Source organism: Eptesicus fuscus, chromosome 1 (genome assembly GCF_027574615.1).
Source record: "Eptesicus fuscus isolate TK198812 chromosome 1, DD_ASM_mEF_20220401, whole genome shotgun sequence".
In the NCBI taxonomy this organism is placed as follows: Eukaryota; Metazoa; Chordata; class Mammalia; order Chiroptera; family Vespertilionidae; genus Eptesicus; species Eptesicus fuscus.
This window is the reverse complement of record NC_072473.1, coordinates 112,619,118-112,641,825: the sequence shown is the minus strand read 5'-3', so window position 1 is coordinate 112,641,825 and position 22,708 is coordinate 112,619,118. Positions and strand designations below refer to the sequence as shown.

At 38.9% G+C, this 22,708-nt stretch overlaps 1 protein-coding gene across 1 annotated transcript in view; it reads right to left on the bottom strand.

The window, feature by feature from the left end:
* Positions 1-22,708, bottom strand: part of ENOX2 (ecto-NOX disulfide-thiol exchanger 2) — a 321,698-nt gene that overhangs the window by 222,816 nt on the left and 76,174 nt on the right. The gene's annotated exons all lie outside the window — the stretch shown is intronic.

Below are 22,708 nucleotides of genomic sequence, written 5' to 3'. Positions count from 1 at the left end.
GCAGGCCAGGCCAAAGGACCCCACTGGTACATGATCAGGGCTGGGGAGGGATGCGGGAGGTTGGCCAGCTGGGGAGGGACCGCGGGAAGGATCCAGGATGTGTCCAGCCCATCTCGATCAGACTTGATCGGCCAGATTCCAGCAGCAAGCTAACCTACTGGTTGCAGCGTCTGCCCCCTGGTGGTCAGTGCACGTCATAGCAAGTGGTTGAGCGGCCTAAGCATATCACTAGCATATTATGCTTTGATTGGTTGAACAGCCAACCAGACAACCAAACACTTAGCATATTAGGCTTTTATTTTTTTTTTCTTTATAAAGGTATTACATATGTGTCCTTATCCCCCCATTGCCCCTCCCACTCATGCCCTCACCCCCCTGGTGTCTGTGTCCATTGGGTAGCCTTATATGTATGCATACAAGTCCTTTGGTTGATCTCTCCCACTTACCCCCACCCTCCACTACCTTCCCTCTGAGGTTTCATGGTCTGATCAATGCTTCTCTGTCTCTGGATCTGTTTTTGTTCATCAGTTTATGTTGTTCATTATAATCCACAAATGAGTGAGATCATGTGATATTTCTCTTTCTCTGACTGACTTATTTCGCTTAGCATAATGCTCTCCAATTACATACATGCTGTTGCAAATGGTAAGAATTCCTTCTTTTTTACAGCAGCGTAGTATTCTATTGTGTAGATGTACCACAGGTTTTTTTAAATTTTATTGTTTAAGGTATTATAAATAGTAGTACATATGTTCTTTTTTTTTTTTTTTCACCACTGAACTCCCCCCAGCCTCCCCTACCCCCTGGCACTTGCTCTCGTCCCCCCGCCCTCAGTGTCTTGAGTATGTTGGTTGTGCTTAGATACATGCATACAAGTTCTTTAGTTGATCTCTTCCCCCCCCCCCCCCGAACCTTCCCCTACCTTCCCGCTGTAGTTTGAAAGGATGTTCGATGCTTCTTTGCCTCTATTTTTGTTCAACAGTTTGTAATGTTCTTTATTATCCATAAATGAGTGACACCATGTGGTATTTATCTTTCACTGACTGGCTTATTTCGCTTAGCATAATGCTCTCCAGGTCCATCCATGCTGTTCAAATGGTAAGAATTCTTTCTTTTTTACAGCAGCATAGTATTCAATTGTGTAGATGTACCACAGTTTTCTAATCCACTCATCTGCTGATGGGCATTTAGGCTGTCTCCAAATCTTAGCTATTGTAAATTATGCTGCTATGAACATAGGAGTGCATATATCCTTTCTGATTGGTGTTTCTGTTTTCTTGGGGTATATTCCTAGAAGTGGGATTACTGGATCAAATGGCAGTTTCATTTTTAATTTTTTGAGGAAATGCCATACTGTTTTCCACAGTGGCTGCACCAGTCTGCATTCCCACCAACAGTGAAGAAGGGTTCCTTTTTCTCAGCATCTTCTCCAGCACTTGTCATTTGTTGATTTGTTGGTGATAGTTGTTCTGACAGGTGTGAGATGGTACCTCATTGTTGTTTTGATTTGCATCTCTCGGATGATTAGTGACTTTGAGCATGTATTCATATGTCTCCTGGCGTTCTGAATGTCCTCTTTCGAAAAGTGTCTATTTAGGTCCTTTGCCCATTTTTTTATTGGATCGTTTATCTTCCTTTTGTTAAGTTGTATGAGTTCCTTATAAACGTTGGAGAATAAACCCTTATCGGATATAACATTGGCAAATATGTTCTCCCATGCAGTGGGCTTTCTTGTTGTTTTGTTGATGGTTACTTTTGCTGTGCAAAAGCTTTTTATTTTGATGTAGTCCCATTGTTTATTTTCTATTTAGTTTCCATTGCCCTAGGAGCTGTATCAATAAAGATATTGCTACAACAAATGTCTGCTATTTTGTTGCCTATGGCTTCTTCTAAGATTTTTATGGTTTCCCATCTTATGTTTAAGTCCTTTATCCATTTTGAGTTTATTTTTGTGTTGGTGATCTAGTTTCATTTTTTTGCATGTATCTGTCCAGTTTTCCCAACACCATTTATTGAAGAGACTATCTTGTCTCCATTGTATGCTCTTGCCTCCTTTGTCAAATATTAATTGAGCATACTGGCTTGTTCAATCTCTGGGTTCGCTGCTTTGTTCCACTGGTCTATATGTCTGTTCTTTTTTCAGTATCAGGCAGTTTTGAGAACAGTGGCTTTGTAGTATAGCTTGATATCTGGTATTGTGATCCATGCAACATAGGTTGTTGATTTTCTCATCCATCCGGTGTATGAACTGTACGACCATTACTCTTAATTCTTTTTCTGTCATGTTGCATGCTTCCATTTCACTAATTTCCTTTCTTGGAGACTCCTCATTTTCTTTCCTCTGGGGACTGTGTTGTCCCCCCATTCTGACTATCACCAGAAGGTTCAAACATTGAGTTGCATGGGCCTAGACCTTGTGCAATGGGAGCTTTTCACCACCCAAGTGTCATTGAAGAGCTCCGACACCAAGAGTTGTGGCTGCTGTGTTAGTGGGAGCCATGCTTGCCCAGGATCAGAGTCACCGGCGATCAGTGTGGCCTCGTGCGCACACCTAGATCGGGGGCCCTGCCTGTGCCGCGCTGAAACAGAGACCCTGCTGGCATGTGCTGAAAATCAGAGTCCCCTAGCACGTGCCAGGAGTCAGAGTTCCCCTGTGCTCACACCAAGAATCGAGTATCAGAGTCTCTGTTGCTTGATGCGGCCTCGCACCAAGAATCAGGGTCCCTTTTTTTACATGCGCCAAGAATTGGAGTCACTGGCTTTAGTGTGAACGCAATGGGAATCAGGGGTCCCAGGAGAACGTGATGAGACACAGAGTCAAGTCACTGATGCTCAGTGCTGCCTCTCACATGGAGAATCAGGGTCCCAGTCAGTTTGGAGGACCAGTTGCACAGTAGCACTGTGTCCACAGGAGGTCCACTCCTGCGCTGCAGAAAACAGACTTCCGTATGCACTTGCCCATAATCAAAGTCAGGTGGCACTGATGCCCTGCGTGGGCGTGGGTGTGGGGTTTGGTCACCCAACTGCATTGCGGGGAACAGATTCCCAGTGTCCGTGCACTCCCAGGCTCAAATTCCTGTAGCTGCGCTGCACCCGTGCAAGGGGCGGGTCTAGCAGTTCCTATGGTGGTGGCGCGAGCCTGCAGGGAGGGGAGTGGTCTCTGTGACTCACAGAAATCTGCAGCAGGGATGTCTGGATTCTTGGTGTCTGTGGGTCTGCAGCTGTGGTCGCAGGTCTCTATCCCCAGCGGCTGCAGGGTTCTGGTTTGTGTCTGAGACCAGACTGGGTGGTGCTGAGGCCAGGATCCTAGTCTCAAGCAGCTCTGTTTTTCAAGATGGCATGGTCTCTGTCTAGGCTTTCATTATATAGGATTTTTCTAACCCTCTGACTGCTTTTCCCCTCACCATAAGTAAACCACAAGCTATATTGTACATGTACATTTATTGAAATAAATGTCCACTTTTATTGCTTCCTGGACCACCACAAAGGATAGCCCTCTGAGATCCAAGTCAATTTATTGATGCTGAAAACCATTTTATTTTTCAAAAACACCTATGTTTATAGCAGCACAATTCACCATAGCTAAGATTTGGAAACAGCCTAAATGGCCATCAGCAGATGAGTAGATTAGAAAACTATGGTACATCTACACAATGGAATACTACGCTGCTATAAAAAAGAAGGAATTCCTACCATTTGCAGCAGCATGGATGGAACTGGAGAGCATTATGCTAAGTGAAATAAGCCAGGCAATGAAAGAAAAATACATGATCTCACTCATTTATGAAAATAAAGAACATTATAACCTGATGAACAAAAAGATAGATACAGAGGCAGTAAAGCATCGAACAGATTGTAAAATTACAGTGGGAAGGCTGGGGAGTGTTGGGGAGAGGGGGAAAAAGAGATCAACCGATGGACTTGTATGCATGCATATAAGCACAACCAATGGACACAAGACACTGGGGGGGTGGGATGAGGGCATGTGACGGGGGTAGGGGAGGCTGGGGGAAGGTCATTGGGGGGGGAAGGAGATATATGTACTACTATATGTAATACTTTAAACAATAAAATATTTGTTTAAAAGAGAAATATGCAAATTGACCATACCTCCTCGACACCCGCCAGCCAATCAGGAGTGAGTATGCAAATTAATCCAACAAAGATGGTGGGTTAATTTACATATGCAGGCAAGGAGCGGCTGGGCAGGGCAGGATGCCTGCTATGATGGGGAGGGCGGGTGGGCGAAGGGAGCTATAGGAGAGGCACTCCGGCCAGAGCAAACACTGAAGGCTCTGGCCGGAGCGAAGGCCTGGGTCCCTGGTGCTGGAGGAAAAACAGTGCGAACAGCCAGGGGAAGGAAGGCCTATTGCACCAATCTTCATGCAACGGGCCTCTAGTGTATTATAACATGATTAGATCTGTACTTCATAAATAAGCCAAAAATGACATATATGTCTTAATTACCAACTCCAAATAATTAGTGTGGGATATGGAAATAAATTAAATGGAATATAGCCCAGTCATCCTAGCAAAAGTGATTACAGATTGAAGCTGGGGTAACTGTGAGAGTTATCAAACATGTATGATAGTGCTAATGAATATAAATCTTATTAGAAGTGAGTCAGAAAAATAAAAGTGCTGACCACTGCCACCAAAAAAATAAAATCTACAATATATTTATTGTAAATGTCACATTAAATTGGTTAATTTACAACCCCCCCAAGGACTGATGGAAGCTTTCTGGTATAGTAGATTTTCTAGCATAATATAGTGACAAAAGGGCCTGAAAAGAGAACTTTCAGTACTTTCTTTAAGGGGCTGACTTGTCTCTCTTGCTGGGGAATTTTTGCCAGAAGCTATTCAATTTATTCATGTTTTCACAGGGTATAGAGCTTGTGAAAAGAATGAAATTTATATAGTTCTCAAACCTCTCATTTTGGCCCTTGGTTTCTGCCTCCTTCCCTATCAGAGTCTTCACTAGAGCATTAATAGGTAGCAAAATTGGCTGATAAAAGTGTCACTCTACTATTCTTTCCTTGACCACCCTCTGGTAAAAGAACTAATGAGCAGCAAAAGTACCAAAAGGTAGACAGCAGAATAGAGAATAAAGAATACCAAGGGCATGGATAACCTACAAATCAGATAATCAGCTCCTAAATAATCAAGATTTAACTAAAGCTCAATTATTTCTTACTTAGACCCATCATCCTATACTTTTCTTTAGTATCTTAAACAGAATTATAATTTATCCCTAAGTCCTTGTTTAGAGGAATGAAGTCAGGGAGTGATGGCCAAACTTTGGTACTTGGACCATTGTTAGTAGAGTCTCTTGACACTTCCTCTGTTGTTTCCCTTATCTCGGGCACCCAAATATATTGCTAACCTTTGTAAGTGCTCTGAACAATATAAGAGGTGGTTTACAACTAGAGAAGTACCTGTTCTTCCCTTAAGCAAGGGTGAGTGGATTCACTACGAATCAACATTTCAGGAACATCAGTATATTGGTATATTGGCTAATTGCCTTTTAAGAATTAAAAATCAGATTTCCCCCTTAGTGCATATACTAGACTTCCGCTGTGGAGTATCTGTTCTTTTGCATTCACCAAAAATACTTTTCATTGATTTTGCTTTAAAGCTTTTTTCCTTCTTCTACTTCTCATTCCTTAATGCACAAAGTACTATCTATCCCTGCTACTAAGTAGTTGATTTCATCTTTAGCATTCATGTCAATCTATGGCAGCCTTCCTACTTTACTCATTTCTCAAGTACATGTTCTCAAACCCTGCTACATAAGCCATTAACATCTTTATTCCCATAGATCTTACACTTCCTGGTAAAACTGTCTGTTCCACTACAATGATGGGTCTCAATGCAGCTTTGGACTTCAAAAATGCTTTTTCACATTTTAAAAAATGTTCTTTTTACAAATAATGCCATCAGTAAAAGGAAAAGTTTCTTCTGGAAGAAATTTAATCTGAATACGGTGGAAGTGCAAGGAATAATAGTCCCAGATTCCTTAATTTATAGAAGTGCAGATTCTTAGGGAAAATGTCTGAGATGGCATCAGTAACTAAGTATTTCTTATGACCATGCTGACCCTATTAGGAACTTTTACTACCCTGACTGCCCATTTCATGTCTACCTGCATCCCTTTTCATTTTATAATTGTTGCCAAATCATCCTATATAAGTAGTTTCTTTCTCCTAAAGAGATGATATTTTGCCTGCTCCCCATGCTCCCAAACCCAGCACAGGTGTCCACACACACACTCACACATTACAGTACATCACACCACATTCAATACATGCCTAGTGACATATTTTATAATGGTTCTTTGGACACATTTTCCTAGTAATAATTCCTTCTCTTCCTACCACTCCTTATTGTCATTTCCTTAGAGACCTGGAACTAAGGTAGACATAGTGAATGGATTTACTGTCTCCTTCACTTAGGAAGCAATGTCAATGTTAAAACCCAAAGCAGAGTTCTATTTTGTGATTACAATTACTATTCCTGCTTACAGTTGAAGGGGAGGAGAAGAAAAGCAAATTGGAAATGTTTATCCCCAAGGCAGTTTTACTGTAAAAAAACAAGCAATTTCATAAGAAACAAGTGATCCATAATTTGCCATACATCAACTGCAGTAATATGTTTAATGGTAGACTTCACATGGACATACTAGCATCTATAAATGATTCCTTTTACCAGACTGAACAGGGTGTGGTCCTCCAGTACATAATCATTTTTAAAAAAGATGTTAATGTGTTACAGTGGATAGAACCAGCCAAGTTTCTGTTCTAGCAAACAAATTTTCACTGATATTTAACCTTTGCTATTGGAAGAAGAAAAATTTACAACTAGTCATGCCAGCAGCCTATATCACACTTATTTATGTCATTCAAATCTTTCTACTGTTACAGAGCATCACCATTGTTAATACTGCCATTGTGTGACTGACTAGGGAATTGCTATCTATGACTTACTGAAAAAAGCATCTTCCACTTAACAGATTTAAATAAATTTAGCACCATGTACAAACTAAACAAACGTAATTAAAAATACATGAATAATGAATGCATAACTGCATAAATATTTCTATTATTCCATGGGGAAAAGAAGATCAATGAGTAGTCCATAAAAATGTTAAAATATTAACAATGCATCGTAAGGATTTTTTAAAGAACTCTTTCCAAATCATCAAGGGATACATATGGGTACTCAATATTTGTTGACTGACTGACTGATTAAATGAATCATACTACCTCCCCTCACTACATTTTCTCATTTACAAACAGTGCTATTGCTACAATCCAGAACAGTTGACAAGGTCATTTACTTTCCAATAAAGAAGCAGAAAAACATCGTGAAGATTAATGCAGCCATGTATTTGGTAGCATAAGTCTTGTCAGCTGAAGAAACACAAAATTCAGTGTCCAGCCATTGTGAAGTTTGGAATAGAGTTGGTGAAAATTTTGTAGGGTGTTTAAAAAATGATGAACCGACTATCATTATTTTGTGGCAATGGGACTTTTCAACAAGACTGAACAGGAAAAGTAAAAGTTGGAAAGGCATTTGAGCTCCTGATATGAAAGTAAACAATACCTCTTAATTTTTATGCCTTCCATTCATTCACAATCAGAGAAAAGAAGTCTTAGAGTTGGCAGGGGCCTTGACAGTCACCTGATCTAACCCCCACAACCATCTGGGGTAGTTGAAAGGGAAGTCATGGCTCATTAATGGCAGATCCAGGACTAGACTCATCTCCTTACTGAAAGACCTCCTAATGAAATGAGTTGGAAATCCTATCTTCTCTACAAGTGTCCTCTAAAGAGATTTCCTGTCTTCTAAAGTCTTTCCCTAACCAAGGTGACCACTTTATAGCCCTACTTGGGAACATATGATCCCCTTAGAGTACCACATAAGTGGTAGCAGGTTATATTATAGATAAACTCTTCCCTGGCCTTTCCAGAAGATCAGAGTAGTGTGGTAGAAAAACAAAGACTCTGGGGTCAAATTGTCTAGCATAACAAACCAACCCTGCTAACGTACTGACTGTGCAACTTTGAGCAAGATAACTAGCTCCCTGAACATTAATTTCTTTATCTGTAAATGAGAATATAATCTACTTCAGAGAGGTTTTGAGATAACCTAGTAGAACATAATCAACAAGAGGATGTGAACTAGAGCAAATTACTCAGTGAAAATGAGTTAGTAACATTTTACTCACTTTTCTTTATTTGTAGTTACCTTGGCTAACGAAGCTAACATTGGCCTCAGTGATACTTGGATAACTTTCCTTTCATTCAATTAAGATATTTATTGAGCAATTATTATTTACTAGGCTCTGGAAATAAAACAGTCAACAAAAGAGATAAAACCTACTGCCCTCATGGAGCTCACATTCTAGTAACAGACACAGAAAATAAACAAAGTAAACAAGTAAAATATATTGTATATAAAAAAAGTGATGAAGTGTTTTGTTCAAATATAGGAAGTAAATTAGATTAGGTTTATTAGGAAAAACATTGACTAGGAAACATTTGGTGTCTCTTGTCTTCTTCACTTGTATTTTGTTTTTTAAGAGTAGGGCAACAAAAAGCTAAGACTTATTTACATACTCCCTTTTAATCTTGAGGTGTAAAGATGAATGGGATAGCATATGAATAAGTGAATTATATATGTGAACAGATTAGAAAATGTTTCTGGTGTACTCAGTTAATAGGAAAGCAGATTCCATTATTTAGCCATAAAATTGGAATAAACAAAATGTGCACAAAACCCCATCAATTAGGTATAAAAAAGGGCATATGCAACTTTAGAGATAAATTTCAAAATTTGTTAACATCCGCAAAGCTCTCAGCTATCTGCTTTTTCATTGTAGCAGAAAGGGTAGATCCCAAACTTTGGCAAATATGATTTGGGTGGCAAAGTAAATAGCTTAAAAAGATGGGGAAAAAAGCCTTCTGGGAATAATCTTGCATCATAATTTATATTCTCCAAGCACTTGCAGTTTCAATCACCTTACTGAGCTGAGAAATGTTCAGATTTTGTGTATTGTTGCCCACTTCACAGAACTAGAAACTAAACTATTGTTACAAAAGAGATAACAGGTCCAAAATAAAGTCACTTTTGCTAGGCCCCACATCACCAAATCAAGATTGAATACTTAACCTATTTCAGCTTCCAAGGAATGCAAACTTTAGCAGATCAGCATGGAATTACCTGGTCAGTACTAGTGAGATAATCTACCCAATAGACCCATTCTGTTCCCCTAAGAATCCTGACCTTGCCTGAAATAATGCATTCTTTGCTAATCCTCCCCCACCCACCCCCACCCCCGCCTCCTTTCTGCCTTTATAAACCTTTCATTTTCTACAGCTCTGTGGATCTCCTTTCTATTTGCTAGATGGGATGCTGCCTGATACATACATGAATGGCTGAGTAAAGCCAATTTGATCTTTAAATTTATCTAATTGCATTTTATTTTTTAATACTACCAATTTTATACCTCTCTTAGCATACCATGGAATGCACAATTATGGTAGGTTCCTACTTTCCCTGGTGTGTGATATAAAGGTAAGCAGGTTTTTAGTTGTTTTTGATTATCTAAGACTGGTCAATATTTTCTCCAGAATTCCCTGGCCTTGGAATTCCTGTTATGTTCCTATTGACCAACAAGAAATGGTGATAAAGGTGACAAAAGAAGCAAGTGAAAATATTCATGAGACTTTTAAGTTTATTAAAAGACATATACTACTTTAGTTACCTAAAGATATCAGAAAAGTATAATTTGTTTCATCTTTATTGGTAGCTGCACTAGCTATTCCATTAGAGGAGGAGTTGATTTATGTGCAGCTGTTGCAAACACAATGAAGCAGTCACCACAATTTAAAGAAGTGTTGATACTTGAATACCTACTTCAGATAGCATCTATAACACTGTCCTGAGGAAAGTTTACAGTACACTACCTAAAGTAACGATAATAGTTCTACATTTGCCAAGATTGGTGTCACTCCTATAGCATTGGGTTCTACTGGAGTGGCAATGAAAATTCATTGTTTCATGGTAATTTAAACAAGGCCAAGGTATATGTCCAAGAATGCTGTTTTTTATTTTAATTCTCTTCTCAAGGTATAACTTTTATACCATTTGGACTGGGCTAACACGAACTTTGTTTTGATTGTCAACTAAATCACTCCTTATATCTGTCCCCATTTTCTCATTCTTTATGTATTAAAATTGTGGATAGAACAATTTACAAGGAAGATCATAGTTACTATTAGGAAACGGGTACGTTTTTATTACAAGTGGAAATTAAGTCTCCACCCACAAGAAGTTTACAGAATATGTGCAGTGTGTGTTGGCGGACCTGCAGAACAAATGTAAACAAGTAGTTTTAATACAATGTAACGAGTATTAACAAAGTATCCCAAAATGCAGTGACTAATTCTTCAGTGATTTCTTCACTTAGTTATACTTGAGCTGGTTCTTAAAGAACAAATAGAGCAGATGGGGGAAGAAAAAAGAGAGAATATTTCATGCAAAAGTGATGGCTGGAGCAAAGACCCAAAAGGCAGAGAGTGCAAAAGTAAATTCAAGAAAAAGTTAGGGTCATGTGGAGCTTGATTATAATATAAAAGGATGTTGAGGAGCAGAGAAACCATGCCTATCTTTTTATTTTGCTACCAGACTTGGATACTATCTGATTTTCTTGCATAGTTATATTAGCATCAACCTAGAAGTGTTACAGAAGAATGTCCCACACACTAAGATTCTTTAATGAAACCAGGCTACTGGCAGATAGACAAAGGGGTAGAAAAAATGTGAAGTGAAAAGGAATCAAGAAAAAGAAACTGGACAATGGAAGTAGGAGAATGATTTAAGGATGATCAGATCAAACACACCTGAGACATCATTGGTGTGTAGCAGCAAATCTTAGGGATAGGATGGTTGTTTCTGAGCCAGGATTTGGGACGAGTGTATCAGAAGCACAGTCACATAAAAAAATCTAGTAGTGGTTTTGGCTTCAAATTAGGGGCTAGTTTTCACATTGAAGCAGCATCTGCAAAAGGCAGTCATTTGCCAACAGTGATCAGTAGCCATGATAAGGATAATCTTTAAATATCAAGGGCAATGCTTTTTAAATCAGATACTGCTGATGAATGCATTTGACCAAGATCCACATGTTTGACCAGTTCACTTCCACATAGTAGACCTTGTGTTCTTTATCAAAGTAAAGGCATTTTTTTTCTGACTTTTGGAACATAGGAGACAAAACGATAGCTTTGGTGTTACAGAATCCTCCTGAGGCTTCCCCTACAAATACACATCTCACTAACTTCACTCTCTCTTCCTTTTTTGATCTTCTATAACTTATCTTTTCTCTTTATTCTTTTCTCTTCTCTTCGCTTAGATCTTCCAAGAGCATGTATGGGAATTGTTTTAACACTATCAATGCTACATCTAAAGTCCCCAGGTTCGAAAGGGACTACAGATGTGTACTAGAAGGCCTGCAAGAAATACTAGTGGAATTATTGAAAATCTGTATGATATGAACTTAGGAAAATCAGTGGATAAACTCAAGCCATTCTTTATTTATACATACCATAGAATTTTTAGAGCTGGAATGGGTTTTAGAGACCATATAATACAACTTCCTAACTTTATATATGAAAAAAATAGAAGAGAGCTGAAATAACTTATCCAAGGAATATGGTTATTGATAAAGGAACTAACACTTAGATTTCCTATAAAATTGCTGTCTTTAAGGCTGAAAAAACATGTACTAAATTATTTTGTTTCTTTTTATTGTGACAAAAACATTTAACATAAAATCTACCCTCTTAACAATTTTTAAGTGTACAGTGCAGTATTGTTAATTATTATACAACATATACATTCTTGGACAGCAGATCTCTAGAAATTCTTCATCTTGCATAACTTTGAGGAGACTAAAAGGGCTAATTCCAATGTAACCCTGATATTTGGGGCTAGTGATCTGAATCCAAGCCAGTAAGCTCGGTGTACATTCCTGATAACCTATAATTAAGTCACTACCTCTTTCCCAGATACTGGTCTTGCAGAACCAGTTACAGAGGCCATTGGACTGTGGACAGTACACTGCCCAGAGGGAGGGCTCCTAACTCTGACGCCAGGCCAGACCACCATATATGGCCTGGAGACCCCCAACACCTGGGGGCCTTCTTGCAAGGCCCGAGAAAAGGACTGGAAGCATGATCCATGCTTGTGGGACAAAGAGCACAGGGAGGGAGGTATAAGGGAGGGCCCCATGCGTGTTCTTTCACTCAGATTTGGAAGGCTGTTCCCTGAGTCCGCTGGTGTTATTAAACAGTGTCCCTCCAACTTCCTCAGAAGTGTCCTTGATCTTCTTGGTCTTCTGCAACAACTTTACTAAGTTTCTTTAATGGTCTGTTGAAGTTACATTTTGAGTGATGGAAACTCCTATGCATTTCTATATAAACTCCAAAGTTTACTTAACCTATTTGACTCCATATTTATATGAAGTCATCCTATCTAATAATAGACAGATATGCAAATTGACCATACCTCCGACATACCCACAAGCTACGCCCACCATCCAATCAGAGCGAGTATGCAAATTAACCCAAACCAAGATGGCTACAGCCACAGAGAGCAAGGTTTCCTAGGTAACAGAGGAAGCCAAGCTTTCTGCCAGCCGTTGCAGGCCTAAGCCTCCATTCAAGCTACAAAGTTTCAATTATAGAAGGTAAACAAATTCAAACAAATGGCAGCAGAATGGAGCTTGAGAGAGCAGGCCAGGGTTGCCGCCAGCAATAGGGGAAGCAAAGCTTTCCTCACACCCTGGCCGGGCCCACCTGCTTAAGGCAACAAAGTTTCAATTATAACCCCAACACAAATAGCTGCGGGCCTCGGAGGGAGCCGCAGGCTTGGCTCTGCTCCAGGCTACAAAGTTTCAATTGTAGAAGGAAAATAAATTCCAGATACCCCGGCCTCCGCTTGCATTGCCAGGGGGCGTGGCCCGCCTGCAAACCACCAGAGGCCCCTCGCTCAGGCCGCCCCACGCCCCAAGGGAACCCCACCCTGATCAGGGACACCCTTCAGGGCAAACCAGCTGGCCCCCACCCCTGTACCAGGCCTCTATCCTATCTAATAAAAGAGTACTATGCAGATTGATCATCACTGCAACACACAATATAGCTGCCCCCATGTGGTCAAAGATCCTGCCCCCATGTGGACACAAGATGGCCACCACAAGATGGCCAGCAGGAGAGGGCAGTTGGGAGGCACCCGGACTGCAAGGGAGGGCAGTTGAGAAGGACCAGGCCTTCAAGGGAGGGCAGTTGGAGGTGATCAACCCTGCAGGAGAGGGCAGTTAGGGATAACCAGGCTGGCAGAGGAGGGAAGTTGGGGGCAAACAGGCTGGCAGCAGAGTGGTTAGGGGGTGGTCAGGCTGGCAGGCAGAAGCGGTTAGGGGCAATCAGGAAGGCAGACAGGCAAGCAGTTGGGAGCCAGCAGTCCTGGATTGTGAGAGGGATGTCCGACTGCCCGTTTAGGCCCGATCCCCGGGATCGGGCCTAAACGGGCAGTCAGACATCCATTGAGGGGTCCCAGATTGGAGAGGGTACAGGCTGGGCTGAGGGACAACCCCCCTCTGTGCACGAATTTCGTGCACCGGGCCTCTAGTGTAAATATAATCTAGTATTTTACTTCAAGTTGGTTCATTTTCATTTAATAGGCACTCCAGGTTGTATGAAAATGATACTGTCTTCCACACAGCTTCATAAAGAATAGGGACCTTGGTAATTTTTATTCAATTAAAGTTTTTTTAAAACTTCTGTTCAACAGAGGAAGCATAACAAAACTTAAAAGACAAGATGCAGGCTGGGAGGTGATACTTACAAAGCATAAGGGAATAATATGCAGAATAGGTAATTCCTTCAAGTCAATAAGAAAAGACTAACAACCAAGCAGAATAATATGAAATGATATAAATAGGCAATTCATAGAAGAAGAAACCCACATGGCCAATAAACACATGGAGGGTTATTAAACCTCATTAATAAATGAGAAAATGAATATTAAAACAGTGAGGCATCATTTCATACTCACAGACTTGACAAAATATTTTAAGTCTGACAATACTGAATGCTGGAGGATGTGGAGAAGCAGGAACCCCCATACACTACTTGTGCAAGTATAAAATAGTTGTTATAGACTGAATGTTTGTCCCCCCCATTCATATGTTAAAATCTTTACCCCCAATATGTTAGTGTTAGAAGGTGGAGCCTTTGGAAGGTAATGAAGACCTAAAAAAAGAGCCCTCATCAATGGGATTATTGTCCATAGAGAGCTCTCTAGCCCTCTTTTCTGCCAGGTCTCTGAAAACTGGAAGAGGGCCCTACCATGCTGGCACCCTGATCTCAGACTTCCAATCTCCAGAACTGTGAGAAGTCAATTTCTCTCGTTGATAAGCAACTCAATCTGTGGTACTTCATTATAGAAGACCAAGCTGTAAGACAGTGGTATGACAATGGCACTTCAAGGTGAAAAATATTGCACAGGTACACAGAAGCAGACATGTACAATGATGTTTATTTAGAGTACTTTTTGAAATAGAGAAAAAATCTAAAGAGTCCATCAACAAGGAAATAGATAAATGTGTTGAGAAATAGTCATTCATAAAATGAATTATTCTACAGCAATTAAAATGAATAAGTATATATGTCAATATAGAGAAATCTCAGAAATACTAATATTTAGTGAAAAAATCAAGTTGATTCATTATGTACATAATTATATACAGTACCATATAAATTTTGTAAACATTAAAACTATACTAAATTCTGTTTCTAAGTGCATATATGTGTAGAGACATACAAATGGGAAAGACACATACCAACCTCAAAATGGTAGTGCCTCTGGGGAGAAAGGGAGGAAAGTGTAACCACAGAAGGGCAAAAAGTAAACTTCAACTACTCAACCATATCTGCATTCTTAAAGGACTGGAAATAAATGTGGAAATATTAATGTTTAGCAAATCTGTATGATGGATATAACTATATACCATGTTTTTTCTCTATATTTGAAGTTTTTCATAATATAATACTTTTAGGAGAGAATAAAGAAGTTCATTTCCTTTACAACTATCAATGGCTCACATTCAACAACTAAAGTTAGCCTTATATTAGACATTATGTCAACTCTGAACCCTTTTATGTCAGCCAGCAGCTTATGCAGTCCAAACTGAAAGAGCTGGACTTAGATGTTCTTTTTTATTTTAAACAAAATACCACAAAGAGATAAGATATGTAATTACAAATCATAAAGTTTCACTATATATACTGTCAAGTGCATACCACAATCACATTTTTAATCATTCATTTGTTATGCTTCAAAAGTGACAGCTCACACCTGTCAGAATGGCTATCATCAAAAAATCAGCAAATGACCAGTGCTGGCAAGGATGCAGAGAAAAAGGAACCCTCCTGCACTGCTGGTGGGAATGCAGACTGGTGCAGCCACTGTGGAGAACAGTATAGAGCAGTGATGGCGAACCTATGACATGCGTATCAGCACTGACACGCATAGCCATTTCTGATACATGCGGCCGCATGCCGAGGATGAAACATTTGCTGCTCCTGAGGATGAAACATTTGCGACTAGAGTCTTGGAGTTAGTTTTTTCCTCAAAGTGACACACTACCCGAGTTATGCTCAGTTTTTTGGCGATGTTTGACACACCAAGCTCAAAAGGTTGCCATCACTGGTATAGAGTTTCCTCAAAAAACTAAAAATGGAACTTCCATTTGACCCATTAATCCCACGTCTAGGACTATATCCAAAGAAACCAAAAATACCAATCAGAAAGGATATATGCGCCCCTATGTTCATAGCAGCACAATTTACAATAGCTAAGATTTGGAAACAGCCTAAGTGCCCATCAGCAGATGAGTGGATTAAAATACTTTGGTATATCTACACAATGAAATACTATGCTGCTGTAAAAAGGAAGGAACTCCTACCATTTGCAACAGCATGGATGGAGCTGGAGAGCATTATGCTAAGTGAAATAAGTCAGTCAGAGAAAGAGAAATATCACATGATCTAACTCATTTGTGGAATATATTGAACAACATAAACTGATGAACAAAAACAGATCCAGAGACAGAAAAGCAGCGATCAGACGCTCAAATCTAAGAGGGAAGATAGGGGAGTGTGGGGGTAAAGGGGAGAGATCAACCAATGAGCTCATATGCATGCACATAAGCATAACCAATGGACACAGACACCAGGGGGTGAGGGCATGAGTGGGAGGGGGGGGAGAATGGGGGGATAAGAACACATATGTAATACCTTAATCTATAAAGAAAGAAAAAAAAGTGACAGCATCTGCAAGCATTAGCTCCATATTCAAACTAGGGAAATGAGTCACCAAGCCCTTTGTTAATTACACACAGATTCTCTACTTTCAGGTGAAATTTGCTGTGCTTGGATTAGGTCCAGACATTAATTTGGACAATAAACAGTTTTTAAATTGAGGTAAACACAAGGCAGTGGCCTGATGCTTTGCAAATGGTATAGAAAAATTCTTAAAAGTCAACAAGAAATAGTTCAAACATACACAATTGAAAGCTCTTTAGTAGCCAGAGCTCAATGAGGAAGAAAATCCTAGAAAGTGTGAGAGGGAAATGACTTCAACTAATTTAGAAAATGATATACATGGTCTTAAAAATGGTTTATAAATAAATGGTCACTATGCAAATCACAAGCTAGTGATTTCTGAGTCTATGTTAACATCAGAAAATTATACATGCTTGATGGGTCTTAAATTGATAAAACAGACTGTGTGTTGATGGACACAACTCTCTACTCATAGACTAGCCCAGCCAAAATGCAGACACTCATTAAAAGCATTTAAATTCATGGTAAGTGCAAATGTGCAATTATCTGCAATTGTGGTAACCAAAACAAACAACACTCAGAACCATAAAGAGGCCCTAATAAAACATTTGCAATTGAGAACTTGACTTTTAGGAATTAAAAAAGTAATCAAAGGGCAAAACCAGTTCATGGTAGGACAGGGTTTTATTTATGCAGCACAGCCAGGAACAGAGCCAATAATCCACAAGGTTCAAAAAGCCATGAAATTCCACCATATTTAGGCAGAGACACAGCTACTTACAAACGGGATGAATTTTAAATGTGGATACACACTCCAAAATACTGAAAAGCTTTGCAGTGATATTGTCCCCTCTGATTGGAATACTCTTTGTCACTCCTCTTTGCTAGACTATAATTAATAATTATTTAAGTCTCAGGATGAACATCACTTCCACAGGAAGTCTTTGCACCTTCTCCACTCTCCACATCTCAGGTTCAGTACTCCTGCTAGGTATGCTATTATACTCTGACAATCACCCATTATAGTACTTAAACTTTATTTTAACTGAATGTTGTCTTCCATACTTGATCACAAGCTCATGGACCAAAAATCAGTCCTGTCTCGACTACTATATTTTTCCCCCAGTACAGCACAGTACCTGAAACATAGTAGGAACTTGACAAATATCTGTTGAATATATTATTGAATGAATACATGAATGCATAAACAGATATAAGTCCATTTATGTATTGATCAAATTCTACACAGCATGTGTTTCTTTAAATTTGATGGTGATGAAGTGTATTATGCACATGTTTATGAGAGGGAGGGAGTTTCTGAAAACATAAATACCAGTACACCTAAATAATTCCTTAGGAGTCATAATATTTAGATTTATGTATTTATGCTCAAACTGCTTCCATCCATGTTTTATTTATTCTTACAACACCTGAGTAAAACAGATAAGGACAGATACCATTTTTTTGAAGGGGAAATGGTTTAAGAAGTGATATGAACTTGCCTAACTGCAAATGGTATCCCAATATCGGAGTTGATGCTCGAGCCACTAGAAGAGTGCACCCTGGTAGGATCACAATTATTATCACAATCTTTTTAGAGTGGTAGAAACAGATATGAGCAAATATCTGAGACAGAAAGAAAGCCCATAATTCAAACTGACTAATCTGTTTTGCAGGCTTTAGTAAAGGTAATTCAGGCTCTGAGTTCAAGTTACTTAACTAGCATGTGTAAAGGAATATTAGGGCTGAGGTGAAAGTTTATAAAATTTTCTATCAACATCAGTCATTTAGTTTAGTAGAAGAAATCAGCAATCTGGTAATATTAAATGCATTTAAGAAGAATGAACAAGATTTCAGCTAGAAGAATTAAATCTAATATTTTTTCTGAAATATAATTAATAAGAAAATTTTGACTCTGATTTATCTTTGTAATTAATACCATGGAAAATAACACTGAGATTATAACTATCTATAGCCCTAGCTGGTTTGGCTCAGTGGATAGAGTGTCTGCCGGCGGACCAAAGGGTCCCAGGTTCGATTCCGGTCAAGGGCACATACCTTGGTTGCAGGCTTCTCCCCAGCCCGGGGCCCTGGTCGGGGCTCATGCAGGAGGCAACCAATTGTGTTTCTTTCACATTGATGTTTCTCTCTGTCTTTCTCTCTCTTTTCCACTCTCCTTAAAAATCAATGGAAAAATGTCCTCGGGTGAGGATTAAAAACAAACAAAAAAACCCATACCAATTTATAGTAATTGAGCTCCTTATTGAATCCTATATGTTCTAGCTTGATTACCATTCCTTAAAAGCATTAAAATTAGCTGCCCTCCTCCATATTTATTTCCCTTTAAAAAAACCACAACAACAATACAACTCAGTAGGGTGTTTTCAAACACAGGAAGCAAAGTAGGTGTGGCTTCCAAATCAGTTCTGAGGGTCAGCTATGAATGAGATTTTATTACATTTTTAGACTCACATGATACCTTTCCATCAAGGAGCTCAAGGGCCTCATGGGAATGAGAGTTTCCCAGAGCTTGATCAGCAGGGATCCAAGGAAGGTGCCTTTGTCCAAAAGTGAAAGGCAATGGTGACCTTAAACTGAGAGTAGAGAAGATCGGGCATATTATTGTCTTGGGCTCTATTAAGCTGTTCTCACTGGAAGGCAACATTTTAACTCTAACAGAAGATTTGAATTTTAAAAGAAATCTATGTGTTTACAATATTTCTTGTAACAAATCACAATATACACCTCTTTATTCTAGCCCTTCTAGCTTTACTCCGTCTCTAATACACTGGCTGATTCTGCTATTTTTTCAGGTCTTTGTCTCTTATGGGCTATTTATTGCTCCTCTGTACTCCAGGAAAATAACAAGTAACAAGGATAAAGTTGCCTGTAAGTCAAGAACTGATATATAAAGTAAATATGAGAGCAGGGTACTATAATCATAATAATTATTTTGATTAAATGCCTAATTCGTGCCAAACCTTGTACTATCAGGTACTTTAAATGCACTGATTTAATTTGTGCCACAATCAGATAAATATTACTATTGTCCTGATTTTATATAAGAGGAATTTGAATATTAGCTCGTTAATTATTTACCCAAGGTCTCAAGGCATAGCAGACTCAGAATATAAACCAAAGTTCATCTGGTTCCAAAATCACTTTTTCTAAGCCACACTACCAAACCTGAAGCAAAATGATGTACTCTAAATGTGGTGTCAGGTGGTGTGTATGCCTTCAAGCAGAAGAAATGCCAATCTTTCAGATGTTTTATTGCCAAAGGGATGATGTAGAATCTGAGGTAATAATAATGCCTAACATTTTTTTGAGGGTGCAGTATAGGCACTGTTCTAAGAGCTTCACAGGCATTGGCTGATTTAACCCTACAACAACCTACTGAATAAGGTATTTGGTGTTTTAATGTCCATTACAAAGATAAAGAAAGTGGCAGTGAAAGGTGAAACGTCTTACTAGTACTCAAAATCACACAGCTGGGAGGTGGTGAAGCTAGAATTCAAATTCCAGTGGTATAGCTCCAGAGTCTACACACTTATCCACAACACTATATTAATAAAAAACTGGTTACAATTAGGAACTGGCCCAAGAGAAAAAAAATAAGCATATAGCTTTAGATTTGGAAAGAATCTTAAAGATTATTTAGTCTAACCTTATTTTACCAGTGATAAAAAGAGAGGCAGAATAAGGTTAACCAACTTGCCTAAGGTCACATGGTTTTCAAGTAGCTTGAGCCTGCATTACAGTCCAGGTCTTCTAAAACCTAGTCAAATGTTTGTTGCATTATATCATATTATGCTCTCCCAGATATACTCATATGGGAAAATATGAGTAGGATGCAGTTAAATTGCCCTTTCAGGGCCTGCACCTGAGCTATTGAACAAGGCTGGAAAAATTTACATAGCTGAGTTGGGCTTCACTTTCGCTTAAAGTATTTATGATCACAAGCCTCAACTGAGCACTCATCTTTGCCCAGCAATGCTGCTTCTGCATTAAACTTGCTTTCCCACTCTTCAAAATGACTGTGATATATCTTCACCTTTCTCCTCTATCTTCTTACATCTTCCCCACTCCTCTTCTACTTCCTGCCTTTAGCTGATGATCCTGGCTCATACTTTATGGAGAAAACAAAGGCCATCAGAAAGAGCTCTCTCATCCTCCCACCACAAAATCTACAAACTGGCCTACATCTTTATTCACAGTCTCTTTCTTCTTTTCTGTTAAAATGAAAAGAGTGTCCCTGAATCCCACCCTCTCTTGCCTACTCAAAGACATTGCTCTTGCAAATATCCCTTTTCTTTTGCATCAACATTTTTCCCTTTTTACTGGAAGTCAGACTCAGCTCCTACTTTTTCAACATCCTATATTTCCCAACCATCAGTAAATCCTGCCTTTTGATCCTAAATTCAAAATACATCTTGAATCTCTCCATTTCCCTTCATCTTTGCTAACCTCATCTTTATCCAAGTCACCATTTTCTCTTATCTAGATTCCTGCAATAAATAAATAGCCTCCTAATAGGCTGTCATTGTTCCATTCTCCACAGAGGTTCCAAAGTAGTCTTTACAAAAGTACGAAACAATTTATATTACTCCCATGCTTAAAACCTTCCTATGGATGCCAACTGCATTTACAATAAAATTCAAACTAATTGAGGCCCAAAAATCTTGTATGATTTGGCCCGTTTTCCTCTCCCAACTTGTTCTCATGCCATGTTCTCTTTCACTCAACTATGCTGGCCTTTCCACTGTTCTTGTAACACACTCATTCTTATCTTGCCTCACAAAACTGTGCTTGCTCTTTCCCAGGCACTTTGTGCAACAGATGCCTTCTCATTCATCATATCTGAAATGCATCTTTTTGGATAAACCTTCCTTTCATGATATCTAAGTAGGTCCTGCCTAATTTTCTTATCCATAACTGTTCTAGAAATATACCAACACCATTAAAAATTTTATGCATGCATGTATTTATTTATTTATTTGTTCACTTATCTGCCTCAAAACTCAATGAGGGCAGGGACTTTGTATATCTTTTCTTCATTGTTGTGTTTACAATATCTAACGGAGTATCTGGCACCAAGCAGGTGCTCAATATACTTTTGCTGGATTATAAAGTGAATTAATTCCTGGATCCCATTGAAAACTATCTGAGACAATGGTCAAATGAGGATAAGACATAGTCCTTGGAATAAATTTTTTAAAAAGGAAGAAGTTGCCTAGCTGATTTGGCTCAGTCTCAGTGGTTGAGTGTTGACCTATGAACCAGGAGGTCATGATTCGATTCTTGGTGAGGGCACATGCTTGACTTGGGGGCCCCATCCCGAATTGGGGTTGTGCAGGAGGCAGCCGATCAATGAATCTCTCTCCCTCTCCCTTCCTCTCTGAAATCACTAAAAATATATAAAAAATAAAAAAGAAGTCCATAAGTGCCATCCAAAATATTCACCTGGGACTTCTTCTTTAGGTCCCCTAAATCACTTATCAACACACTGCTATAAAATAAAAACACTCTAATCAGGGGAATAAAATTCTGACTTCTTTTGTAAAAGAATCTGGTCAGTTTCATAATCCAAAACCTTTTGCCAAAATGTAATCAGCAAATTCTGATCTCCTTCTGTGGTGGTGATCTCTTTCAGAATAATAATACAAAAAGAATATTTGCAAAGTTGACCCAGATGAGGGATAGGACCTTGAGAATGATAACTATTTAAGGCTTTCTTTGTCAAATATGCTCTCTACACACACTTGAACAGAAAGTGGGAGTTACATTTTACTGTTATTTTTACCTCAAGTCATTTATCTCTCTGCTAAGTACTTTATCGATTCTTTAACATCAATTTAGATAGCTAGAGTTTACAGCAGTCCCATCAGAAATCTTTTAGTGCTCAAAATGAATGTCTTGCCCAAACAATACCATGTCAGTTGTTGAAGATGTAACTCAGGAGAACAAATGCACCTAAGGTAGAAACTAAATATAGATACCTTATACAAACACACTTGAGTTATGATCTTTCTAAGAACAAAAAAAATAAAAGAGAAAAAATCTATAACATATGAAAAATCAGTAGTATAATAAGTCTAATAAGGAAAATGTTAGAATTCAGCAAAGCCTACTACCTCCTACGAATGTTCCATAACAGTTATTTCAGACAGGAAGCACAAAGTTGCCAAATGTTCTTGTTCTACATTTCCTGTACAAATTTCACATCCTACACATCTACTGTAGTATTAAAAATATTGTCCATGATATTTTACTTCCTGGCCTCTAGATCAGGAGCCTTCAAG